The sequence below is a fragment of the Canis aureus genome, chromosome 18 (assembly GCF_053574225.1).
Source record: "Canis aureus isolate CA01 chromosome 18, VMU_Caureus_v.1.0, whole genome shotgun sequence".
Taxonomy (NCBI): domain Eukaryota; kingdom Metazoa; phylum Chordata; class Mammalia; order Carnivora; family Canidae; genus Canis; species Canis aureus.
This window is the reverse complement of record NC_135628.1, coordinates 12183141-12196043: the sequence shown is the minus strand read 5'-3', so window position 1 is coordinate 12196043 and position 12903 is coordinate 12183141. Positions and strand designations below refer to the sequence as shown.

General features: G+C 37.9%; 2 protein-coding genes across 11 annotated transcripts in view; one reads left to right on the top strand and one right to left on the bottom strand.

Annotated features, from left to right (window-relative positions):
• Window positions 1-12903, bottom strand: part of THAP5 (THAP domain containing 5) — a 143848-nt gene that overhangs the window by 78441 nt on the left and 52504 nt on the right. The gene's annotated exons all lie outside the window — the stretch shown is intronic.
• GPR141 (G protein-coupled receptor 141) overlaps window positions 1-12903 on the top strand; it is a 45183-nt gene that overhangs the window by 7587 nt on the left and 24693 nt on the right. The window lies entirely within an intron of this gene.

The window sequence follows — 12903 nt, the reverse complement described above, 5'->3', positions numbered from 1 at the left end:
GACATTTACAGAAAAAAATGGTTAGATAATTTTTATTAGATTGAATAAAAAGAAAAAGAACATTGAATAAAAGTCAATAGCTAAATGATGTATAGGTAGCTAGTTTTCTCTACCAGGTCTTAATCCTATTAAGGCTTATTAGAAAAAATTGAAAGCCTTTTATCAAGAATATTAATTGCTTCCCAGAAGAACATACCGAAGTGGATTACACAAAAAGCTCTCTTCCAGGCTAGGTTTAGATCATTTTTCCTTTACAGTGCTAATAACAGAATCAAAGATTAAGGTCACCTGGATACTGCTGCAGGTCAGGAAAGCGAATTTTATTAAGTCCTGAGTTTTCCCTAGCAGCCTCCATACTCAGGCATGAGTTGCATGATGTGGACTCTGAGTGCTGGGGTAATTTAGTGAGTTTGAAGGTCAGTAAAGACAGAGAGGGTTGGGACTCTCAACTGAGTCTTAGTAAGTGAAATTTGGAGGACTAACAAGGAATGTGACAGTCAGTTACATTAAAACAGTTTTTTTTGTTTTTGTTTTGTTTTTTTTTAAATTTATTTTATTTATTTATTTATTTTTTGTTTTGTTTTAATAAGTAAAGTTTCATTAGAACACAGCTACATGCATCTGTCCATGTCTGATCTATGGCTGCTTTCCTACTACAAGGATGGCTGAGTGATCCTGGAAGGGACTATATGACCTGCAAACCAAAAATATTTACTATGATTTTTTTTACAAAAAATTTTTTTGCCAGTCTCTGATAATATAGCAAAGGATTTTTTTTCTGTTGTAAATAAAGTTGAAAGCTATTTATTTATTTAGATTTTATTTTTTTGAAGTAATCTCTACAGCCAGTGTGGGGCTCAAACCTACAACATCATCTTACTAAGTTACCTCATGGTTCCCCATGTTATATGTTCTCCCTCCAGGCAATGAGTAATAAACCAGAGTTATTCATCTACACGGGTCCCTGTGGTCCCTAGAGCCTTTTACTGAATGTCACTGACAGATGGGACAGTGAAGTGGAAATAATTTCAATTTGTTTTATTATAAGAACTATAACCTCTACAGTGGCAGTAGGAGGGAAGAAGGGTGATGATTATTGAATAATACTGTGTCCTGGGCATTTTCATTTGTTAATACTCTTGATCCTTATTCTCGTTTGAGTTAGATGTGATCTCTTTTACTGACACAAAAGTTGAGGCTTATTGGAGTTGAACAAGGAGTGGGGCATAGCAGATGTGTTTGTCACTTAGAAGTATACAAAGGCTGAGAGACTCATGATTTTTTATAAAGAAAACCTAGCTAAAAGGAATAAAGCTATGTCTCTCCCCCTGGGGTAGCCTCTCTTGTATGTATTGAACAGCAATGGGCACCTGGGCCATGATGCCAGATCATCTCTCTGAATATTTTAGAAACATCTCTATTCCTCCTTCTCATAGACATAAGTTCTTGGGCAGCTGTTGGTTATGTCCTTGCTATTAGCACTTAAAATAGAAGGTAAGGGGGGTGCCTGGGTGGTTTAGTGGGTTAAGTGTCCCACTCATCATTTTGACTCAGGTCATAATCTAATGGGTTGTGAGATCGAGCCCTATTGGGCTTCATGAGTATTTGTATGATTTTATATTTAAAACTGAATATCACACAATGATCTTTTTCATGAAAATTAAGTCATAAAATTTATCCATTAATTTATACCCAGCTCCTACATATTTCTATGGATATAGCCCACTAGATAATATTCTTTCTTTTGGAAGAATAACCTATGTTCTTCCTCTCCCACAAGCTCAGTTTAAAACCACCCTTAAATAACAATTAAGAAAATAATAATCTATAAATATATTTTTTCATACATTTAAGTGGGGTTGTCACAGGAGGAAAGGAGGGGATCCTTGCTTTGTGACACAAGGGAGACTTTTGCTAAGCACCATTATATCTCAGCACACCTCTGTCTTCCCTTTCATTTCACTTCTACACAGAGTTGCCAGATGTAGAAAACCAAAATAGAGGACTCCCAGTTAAATGTGAATTTTGGATAAGTGACAAATACTTTTTAAAATATATATATGTCCCAAGTATTGCATGGGATACTTGTACAAAAATAACTATTAATCTGAATTTCAGGGATCCCTGGGTGGCGCAGCGGTTTAGCGCCTGCCTTTGGCCCAGGGCACGATCCTGGAGACCCGGGGTCGAATCCCACGTCGGGCTCCTGGTGCATGGAGCCTGCTTCTCCCTCTGCCTGTGTCTCTGCCTCTCTCTCTCTCTCTCTCTGTGTGACTATCATAAATAAATAAAAATTAAAAAAAAATAATCTGAATTTCAGATCAATTGGGTATCTTCTATTTTATCTGTCAATTCTACACGTGAATACTTACAGCTCAGTTTTCGCATGGTGACTTCTCTGGTATAATAGAATTGAATTCAATTTCCTGCTCAGCCACATAGAGAGCCCTGCCTGGGCAACCTAGTTGACCTGGAGGTAATAATTCTTATTGCAGAGAGCTATTATAAGGATTACAAGGAGAGAATGCAAATAAATCTCCTAGGTTAGGGCCAGGAATAGGCAGCTGCTCAACAAATACTGGCCAAATGTTTTTCTCCTTTCTTCATTTAAATTCTCTCTCTCTCTCTCTTTCTCCTCTAAAATAATAAATAAAATCTTAAGATAAAGAGGAAAGGCATCTGGGTGGTTCAGTTGGTTAAGCTTCTGTCTTCAGCTCAGGTCATGATTTTAGGGTCCTGGATTGAGTCCTGCATCGGTCTTTCCACTAAGCAGGGAGTCTGCTTGTTCCTTTCCCCATGCCCTGGCCCATATTCCCTTTCTCTCTCTTCTCTCAAATAAATAAATAAACTCTTTAAAAAAAATTCTCTCAATTCTTCTCCCAGCCTCTCTTGAGAAGACGTAGGTGCTGCTCCCTTTTCCCTCACAATAGACGGTACCCTTTCTCCTCCTCCTCCTCCTCCTCCTCCTCCTCCTCCTCCTCCTCCTCCTCCTCCTCCTCCTCCTCCTCCTCCTCCTCCTCCTCCTCCTCCTCCTCTTCTTCTTCTTCTTCTTCTTCTTCTTCTTCTTCTTCTTCTTCTTCTTCTTCTTCTTCTTCTTCTTTTTTAATTTATTTTTTATTGGTGTTCAATTTACCAACATACAGAATAACCCCCAGTGCCCGTCACCCATTCACTCCCACCCCCCGCCCTCCTCCCCTTCTTCTTCTTCTTTTTTAAGTAGGCTCCATGCCCAGCAGGGCTTGAACTTACCATCCAAAAATCAAGACCTGACCTAAGATCAAGAGTCAGATGCTTAACTGACGGAGCCACCCAGGCGCTCCTATCTATCTATCTATCTATCTATCTATCTATCTATCTATTTATTTATTTATTTATTTTATTTTTTTATTTATGTATTTATGATAGTCACAGAGAGAGAGAGAGAGAGAGAGAGAGAGAGAGAGAGAGATTGAGGCAGAGACATAGGCAGAGGGAGAAGCAGGCTTCATGCAAGGAGCCCGACATGGGACTCAATCCTGGGACTCCAGGATCAGGCCCTGGGCGCTTAAACTGCTGAGCCACCCAGGCTGCCCTGATGATCTTTTTAACTGTAGAGTTTGTTCCACTTAAATGATTACTGAAATGTGCATCTATTCCTACCTTTCAATTTGTTGCTACTTGTGTACCTTTTTGTAGGTTTCATTTTACCCTTCCTTCCCTGGACCTTCTTTCCTTCCTTCTTTGATCTCTTTTCTTTGGAATCAATTGAACTTGCTTTTTTTTTCTTTTTTCTTTTTTTAATATTTTATTTATTTATTCATGAGAGACACAGAGGGAGAAGCAGGCTCTGTGCAGGGAGCCTGACTTGGGACTCGATCCTGGGTCTCCAGGATCACACCCCAGGCTGAAGGCAGCACTAAACCTCTGGGCCACCGGGGCTGCTGCCTTCTCAAGTTTCATATTTTTGCCCAGTATTTTGGTTTTGTCTGATATTTTAACCCAACAAATTAGATATTATTATTGTTGTTTCATATAAAATCTGTTTAGATGCACCATATATTTACAGTTCCTTTGATTAGCAGTTTCTTTCCTTTGTGACTCAGATAGTGCTTCTTGTATAACTCTCCTTCTTTCTTAAATTTTATCTTCCACATGTTTAAGGATAAGTTGATGTTACACTCTTTCAATTTTTATTTGTACACAGTCTTCATTTTGCCCGTATTCTTGAAAAGATCATTTTGCTGGGTATACTTTGGACCTCGATAGTTATTTTTATTCTTGTTTTAAGATAATATCCTACTGTACTCTGGCCTCCACTGCTGCTTATAAGAAGCCACTGTATGTGTAAAGTATTTTCCTTTTGGGTGATTTGTGTTCTCTACTGGACTGCCTTTAAGATCAGCAGCCTCTTTTCCTTACTATTCTGCAGTTTCACTTTGTTGTGTTTAAGTATGGATTTTTTTTTCTTCATCCTGTTTAAGATTTTTTGAGCTTACTGAGCCTGATAATTGTTAATTTTTATCAATTCTGGAAAATTCTCAGCCATTATCTCTCAAAAAACTGCCTTTCTTTGCTCTATCTTCTGTTCTACAACAAATTTAGCATCCATGTCTCTTCTTTTTTATGATTTCTACTTTCTTGATAAGAACATAACATAGTTGCTGAGTAACTGAAGCCAGGCTCTGTTACTTAAATATAACGGCTCTCTTATTAGGTATGTAAATTTGTGCAAGTTACTTAACCTCTCTATGCCTCAGTTTTCTCATCTCTAAAACAGGGAAGCAACAGTATCTGCTTAATGGGATTATTGTGAGGATTACAAGAGAAATGATATGCAAAGTGCTAAGAAAGGTATACGGTGTGTTTGCTTTTAATATTTTTCTTTCTGTGCTGCATTCTGAGGAACTTTTTATTTTTTATTTTATTTTTTTTAAACTTTTATTTATTTATGATAGTCACAGAGAGAGAGAGAGAGAGAGAGAGAGGCAGAGACACAGGCAGAGGGAGAAGCAGGCTCCATGCACCGGGAGCCCGATGTGGGATTTGATCCCGGGTCTCCAGGATCGCGCCCTGGGCCAAAGGCAGGCGCCAAACCGCTGCGCCACCCAGGGATCCCTGAGGAACTTTTTATTTTTTTTATTTTTTTATTTTTTTTTCATTTTTTTTTAATTTTTAATTTTTTTAAGAACTGTTAGCTATTTTATTACCATGTTCCAAAGGGAATTTGTAGATTGCAGGTTGGTTAAGATAATTAGATGAATTCTACAGTTTCTTTGAACACAAACTCTTTCTTGGTCCTTGAATAAGTGGATCATATTGTAGTGATAGACACTAAAATTTCTCACATCTATCGTGTTGGGCAAACACTCAAAAAAAGTTACTTTATGCCTTAGAATTGTGTAAAACTGCAAGGATCGTCTTCGATAAAGTCGAATTCACTTGGCTTTTCATTTATTACTGTGGTAGGCAGAGTTCTGAAATGACTCCTCCACCCTAATTAAGAGGCAGTGATACGTGCTGTGGCCCCTCTGGGTACTCTACAGTTGTTATTGTTAGGTTATGTGACAAAAGGATCTTGCAGATTTCATGAAGGCTTCTAATCAGTTGACCTTAAAAGAGGAAGATGGAACTTTTTAATATCTATTACGCGGTTCACCAATTTTTGTTTCCTTTATCTAATATGTCCTTTGAGATGCTGGTTCTATTGGCATACTTTTCATTTTCAAAAGTATAATTTTGGCTATTTTAAAAATTGCCTGGTCATCCTTTTAATCTTTTACTTTTAATGTATTCTTTTATTTCTTTATATTTTTATATTTGCATTGACAGTTGCTTCTGCAGGGTACCTTCTGTAAGACACCAAGAAACCCTAGGCCACTTGAAAGTTGCTTATACTGGCCTCTCCTTACTGTGTTGGGAAAACATATTGAAGGAAGGGATAGAGCAGGGTCTCTGATTTGATAAAGCTGATTTGAAATGACTAAGAAATGGGTCTGACAAAAAAAGAAACCAAAGCCTGAGGTTGGGAATTCAATTTGAGATTGACACAGTGGCTTTTAATTTTTGGGTGCCCCTCAGAAATATTTGGAGAGCATTTTAAAAATATGGATGCCTAGGACCCTCTCCAGAGGTGGGAGCCAAGCATCAGTGTCTTTCAAAAGCTTTCCAGACAATTCTATTATGTAGCTGGCATCAACAAGAATACCATGAAAAAAACCTGAAACCACCCCAGGTGTTCCAAACAGGGAAGGATTTCATGTAGAGGATCAGATGCTGCAACACCATTGGGAAAGTAGAGAGAGTAAAGACGGGACAGCTGCTGTATTTTTTCTTTGGAAGCTTCAGGAAATATATAGCATAGGAATAGGAAATAAGAAACTCAGAAAACTGCCATTGAAAACTATAGCTGCTTATGCTCCAAGAAGCGTGATTCAGCAGAAGCCTGAGACCCTCCTCCAGAATGACTTCTCTGCTCTCTCCAGAAGCCCTTGGCCTGAATGCTGTCTACAAAGGAAAGGTGATGGCTTCTCTTTAGTTTCATCATCAAATTGTCATAGGAAACCCCTTATTATTAGTAGCATCTAACTCTAAACTCTGGCCAGGAAGTCTAGAGGATAGAGAGAAGGGCAGAAATGGTGCATATTTGTCAATATATTGAGAATCACTGGACTGACATAGGTAAACTTCCAAAACTCAGAGCATAGAAGGGGCTTAGGCTTATTAGTGACTCTGCACATCAAAATGTTTCTTGAAGCATTTTTCCAGATTCAAGAAGACTTGAGGTTAAGTTCTCCCAGTGGAGAGAATGTTTCTTGATCCTCCAGATTCCTATAAGCACCAAGAGGAAGTGGAAATATTTTCTTCCCCCTACAGTATCCTCAATTTCTGGCAGGGTTAAAGAATTCACAAATTAAGGACAAAACAAAGAATCTAAGTCAATGAATTAAGGGAACATTTTGAATCTGGTATTCAAATGGAGGGTTTAATGTTGAATACCACGAAAATGCAACTATAAAAAAAAGGAAAATATGTGTGGTACCAAAGCTCATATTCTTTGTTCTTCATGCCATTTTTAAAAGCAAGTCGTGGTTTGGATTATGTAGGGTTCTTTTTTAAATTTTTCACATGACTGAGCATGGATGAAGGAAAATACAAGATACCCCTTTTCGTGTTGGTGGCTCCCCATTCCTGTTCCCTCTGAGAGCAACCACCCACCTGGTGTGTTCCCTACTTCTCACTCCCACGGCCTCTCCCTCTTCCTCTTTCTCCTCTATGCTTCCCCAAGCTTTTTCTCTTCTTCCCTTTATCTCCTTCCTGTTAAAGTATCTGGCAGTGGAGCTGGGCAGAAATGTGGTTAGATACGTGTGGGGTTTCTTGGGGGTGGAGTAACCTCAGACTCTGTGCCTGAGATTAAAAAAAAAAAAACATCCTAGAGGTAGACAGCTGCACCATGAGCCTCCCAGATCTTCTCCTCTCATAATAACGAGAAGAGATTGAATGTCTACTACTTGCCAAGATGATCATACTCAGGGTACCTAAATACAGCCCTTAGAACCATGTTTGCACATATTTAGTGCCTTAGTGTAGTATCATTACTAAATTTTCACAACTTGCAAAGCAGATAGTCCCATCATTCCCATTTTATGGATGAGGAAATAAAAGCTTAGAGGAATAAAGTAACTTGCTCAGTTTCAAATAGCTAATATCCAGATCAAGTGGTATACATCCCACCTATTCTGAAGTTTCCTGATTATACAAGCTTATTCCTCCAGGAATAAGGACATTGATAAACCAGAGTGTCCATTTAGTCTGGCCATATGAAGAAGTAAAACATACCATCTTAATTACCCTCATGATAAACATTTATAGAGTGCCATCTCTATACCAAGTCCTATTGATTGGTTTATTTAGATTATTTGCATGCAAGGAAAACAGTACAACTTTATGAAATATGCAACATTATAATAATCCAATTTTCAGATGAGGAAAATGAAGTATGGAGATATTAATTAAATAACTTGCCTAAGACAGCCCAGCTAGCAAATGATAAAGGCAGGACTTCAGTGCCAAAGCTTATAATTCTACGCTATGCTGGTAATCTTATTTACTTGCCTGAAGTAAGGACAGAAGGGTACAGAAGTTGACAGAAAAGAGAAAATACAGGAATAATCAGTCAGTTGATGAAGAAATATCACTTAGAAAGGAAAAAAACCCAAAACACTGAGAGTGTAAAACTCCCAAGAATAGAATTATAACTATGGTGGAGTTGTTATAGGGAGGTAAACTTCTATACAATACTATAAAGAACTCTCCTGCAATTATTTTTGTCTAACAATGCTGTGGGCTGCCTTGCAAAACAAGAGTATGAATTCTAGGATGATGGAAGTGTCTGGATGTGAAAGAAATTTCCTAAATTGAAAAGAACATTGGCGTATGTATGACTTCTTAAATAATATGTAATGTCTAAGATGCACTGGATCTAGGAGTTAGCTTATTTAAACCATCATAGCAGCCCAGCAGATTTAAGGATGTAATTTTATAAGTGGCCATGTTAAGCATGATGAGGAAAAATGATTGAATCTGAATCTAGTATCTGATCCTGCCAGCATTTCCCTCAAACTGTTTCCTGACAAGTTAGTTGGCAAAAAAGCTGGCCCAAAGTAGTCTGTGTTTCAGTTAAGCAGGACTTGTTCTTCCTAAATTTATTTTTGTGTTAGGAAGACACATTTCTTCCTCCACAGTTTAATAGAAATATTAACAGTGGTGACAAAAGAAGGTGCCATTTGCAGGGAGTGGAGAAAGCTAACCTTGACCTGGCAAGACCCAGGAAAATGAGTAATAATATCACGTCTGAGGGTAACAGTGTGTGTGGAAAGTCATGTATTCCTCCCAGGAAAAGGCAGATTACTTTAGGCAACTGGTAAGGGGGAACAAGGAGGCATGTGCAGGGTACTAAACCAATGCAAATAGGTCCTTTCCTTGCATAACCATTGACTTCCTCATGCAAGAGGATTAGAGCTGCAACAAGATGGCATAGCTCAAATGCCTTGCTTAAAGTGTATTCGAATGAGTATAACAATGGCTACCAGTCTTACATTTCATAGACTACAAGTCATGTTCAGGGATGGTATCTCACCCAAGCCTCCTCAACATTTTACATACAAAGGAAACTGAACTTAACGGCTTATACAGATTCTTTCTAGATAGTGTCTCATTTATCATCCAAGTGACCTTGAGATGGAGTTCTTACTAAACTATATTTTTAACTGAGCCAAGGAAAACTATATTAAATGCACAAGCAATAGCACCTATCCTGAGTGTATCTATAATGGTTGTTTTGTTTCTGTCATCAAAGTCATTAACATCAGGCAATTAAGAAGTATAAGGCAATTTTGTGGGAAGAAATATTAGAACTAATGTTTAAAAATGTTTATGAGTATGAAAATAGTATTTTTCTAATCACAAAAAATTTTTACAAAAAACACTGAAAAAGTAAACAGGAAGAAATGAAAATCATTCATAATCCAACTGCCCAAACCAATTACTCTTAAATATTTGATAGAGCCATTTTCAATAAATACATATTCAGATTATATAGACATCAGTGTATAAACAGTCTTGTCTTCTCTATCACATGAATTTTCTATTTTATTTAAGCATTATTTCAGAGGCTTAATAGGTCATATGTGTATAACATAATTAACTGACCATTAACAGTCTCTTTGCCTCTAATCTGTATATTTTATACATATTGCTAGTATTGCTCTTAATAATTCCTAGAAGAGGGATTACTTCCTTAAAGAGCATAACTGCTATTTGTGATCTAGCCATTAATTGCCAAATGGACATCTGGAAATGTGATCCCAATTTCAACTCTAATAAACAGTGTCACCTCATGTTTGCCAGCACTAATGACTGTCATGATATTTTACTTCACTAACTTTATAGGTGAAAAAGATCTTACCATTTCATTTTTCACTTATTTGAAAACCACTGATAACAGATCACTTTACCCTGTCAGCACAATTCATTAAAGGCACAGATAAAAGAAGTATCTGTAAAGGGCAGTCTTAAACTAGATGTTTCTGCCAACAGTATAGATCAGATCATCACAAGTAACTCCCAATGGGCATGGTAGACACCTAGGGGCGAAGGGCAAGGAAGGTTTGGGGATTGAATGTGAGAGCAGGGAGCACAGGAGCAGGGACTCAAATGTGTTTGTTGGAGTCAGACAGACTCAACTGGCCTCTCCTTCTACTTAAGGTATTTCTTATTGAGTGAACAGTTGTTGAGTGCCTGTTGTGTGCCCAGCACGCCTGCACTAACACTCGCTCAGCACTTGTTTCATAGCATGGATTCTTTGTTCACAATGCCCTGTCTGCAGAGGGTAAAACAAGGATGGGTTCCAAGTACAAAAAGTGAGAGCACTTGGAGGGACCCCCCCACTGGCAATGTTTCCTTTGGAGGCATTGAATTTAACCATATTCACTCTTCAGTATAGAAAATGGAAGTGTATCTATCTTTCATTGTTTGTCTTGGGGGGGGGTATTTTCTGCCCTTATTCTTTTCTTTTCAGATTAACAATTAAAAATGCCATTATAGAAAAAAATTGAAATATACAGCACAGCAAGGAGCAATGAAACCCCATGTACCAATTATCTAGCTACTCCCGCTATGACTTGAGTCACAACTCCGGTTTGATTTCTTCCTTTCCTTAAACCCTACAACCCAATCACTTTAAAGAAAACCCTGGATGTAATATCCATAAGTATTTTGATATGTATTTCTAAAAAGTAAGGACGCCTTTTAAAAAAAAATAAAAATAATACTATTATCTTGCCCCAAATAATTCCTTAGTGTTTTCAGATAGTTTGTTTTTGTTGAAATATTCCTTATCATCTCATACTGTTTTCAGTTGGGTTTCTTGAGTTGGGTTCCAAACAGAGCCTATACATTGCCTTTGTTGATATGTTTATTATAACTTTTAAAACCTAGAATTCGGGATCCCTGGGTGGCGCAGTGGTTTGGCGCCTGCCTTTGGCCCAGGGCGCGATCCTGGAGACCCGGGATCAAATCCCACATCGGGCTCCCGGTGCATGGAGCCTGCTTCTCCCTCCGCCTATGTCTCTGCCTCTCTCTCTCTCTGTGACTATCATAAATAAATAAATAAATAAAAAATTAAAAAAAAAAATAAAACCTAGAATTCTTTCCTCTCCCTCACTTTTCTCTAGCAGGCAGCTCTGGCTCATTAGGGAAATTATATTTAAAGCCCACAATCTGGGTGCCAGGGATGCTTCTTGTTATTGTGGTGGTCATTGTTTCTGGATAGAGCTAGGATGTATCAAGAAGGTATTTTTGTCTTGCTTACACAATTTTAATTGCTGTTTACCTATCTATATAACAGGATGACTTTTTTCCTCTTGAGTTTCAGAATTCCATACTTGCTTAATCAAATATTCCATGTATTCATTTTAACTAGTGGTCCAGTTTCTTTAGGGTGAAAATGGGGATGACTTACCACATGATCTGGCTCTTAAAATCTTCCTTTATACACTGTCACAATCATGAATCAAAACTGAAAAAAAAAAAAAAAAAAAAGCAGGGGAGAGACTGATACTGACAGAGCTCCAAAGGCTCTATTGACATTGTCCAACTTGACCTCTTCATTTTGTGGACAGATACCCCAAGGACAGAGAGGTGACTTGCTCAAGGTGAATTAAGTCAATAGTTCTCAAATATTAGTATGGTCAAGAATATTCTGAAGAACTTGTTTGAAAATTGATCACTGAGCATCAGCCCAGAGATTCTGATTCAGTCTGCGTGAGTCCCTGGTGAGGTCAGTGCTACCAATGCATGGATTAACCTTGAGTGGCACCAATCTAGAGGTTTCCTGATAAGTAATCAAAGTGAGCATTTTCTTGGCTACAGCTCTGTTAAAAGTACAGAGAAACTCACTTCAAGCCACCTGGAAAAGCACTGTGAACACATGCTGCAAAAATCAAGTCATGGGGTCTTGGAGCAGGTGAACTGTGAATTGGCTAGGTAGTTTGCCTCCCTCAATCTACTTGGTGTCTTCAAATTTTCATCACAGATTAATCCCTCTAGGTTAAATCCTCCTTTTAAAAATCAGGTTCTTAAAAACAAACAAACAAACAAACAAACAAAAAAAACCAACCTACCCCTGCTGGCAAATTAAGCCATTGATTTCAATATAAGCCGGTTTCAAACACCACCAGGAAATCTTATGTGAGTCTCCTATCTATATGAAATCTTTCTCTGAAATATCATAGCTTCTGCCTGTATCCCTTTCTTGGCCCTAAATACTTTCTGCAGGATATATTTAGACATTCTTAAACAAGGAGTGATCTAGTGAACTAGGTATCCTAGAAATGCAAATTTCCAACTCCATAAAAGACACACTGATTTACCTGAATAATAAGCTCAAGGTTTGATTAAATGCAGCCAAAAGTGTCAGAGGTTTGGAAATCTCAGCCCTCTGGAAATCTCAGCCCTCTGTGTATAGTAAAAATAGATGACAGATACCCCAAAAGGTAGGATAAATACTTTTACTTCATAACAATTCAGCAATCTCAGAGTAACTACTTGTGTCACAAGTTTCTACAGGCTTTTGGACATAAGAAGAGAGGAATAACTGAGTTTCTGCCCATGGATCCCTTGATAACAGGGACTTATCTACCTCCATATTCCCTAGGCTTGTGTTCGTAGGTGCACATGTTGTATGGAGAAGGACCTAAGGATTAGTACTGATGATTAAGAGACTCAGATTACCTCTCTCACTCTTTCTCAAAAATAAATAAATATAATCTTTAAAAAAAAAAAGAAAAGAAAGAGACTCAGATTACTGACAAGTTTACCTGTGGGGAGTAAATAAGACAATACTAAAGAGCGTGGAAGAAATAAAAA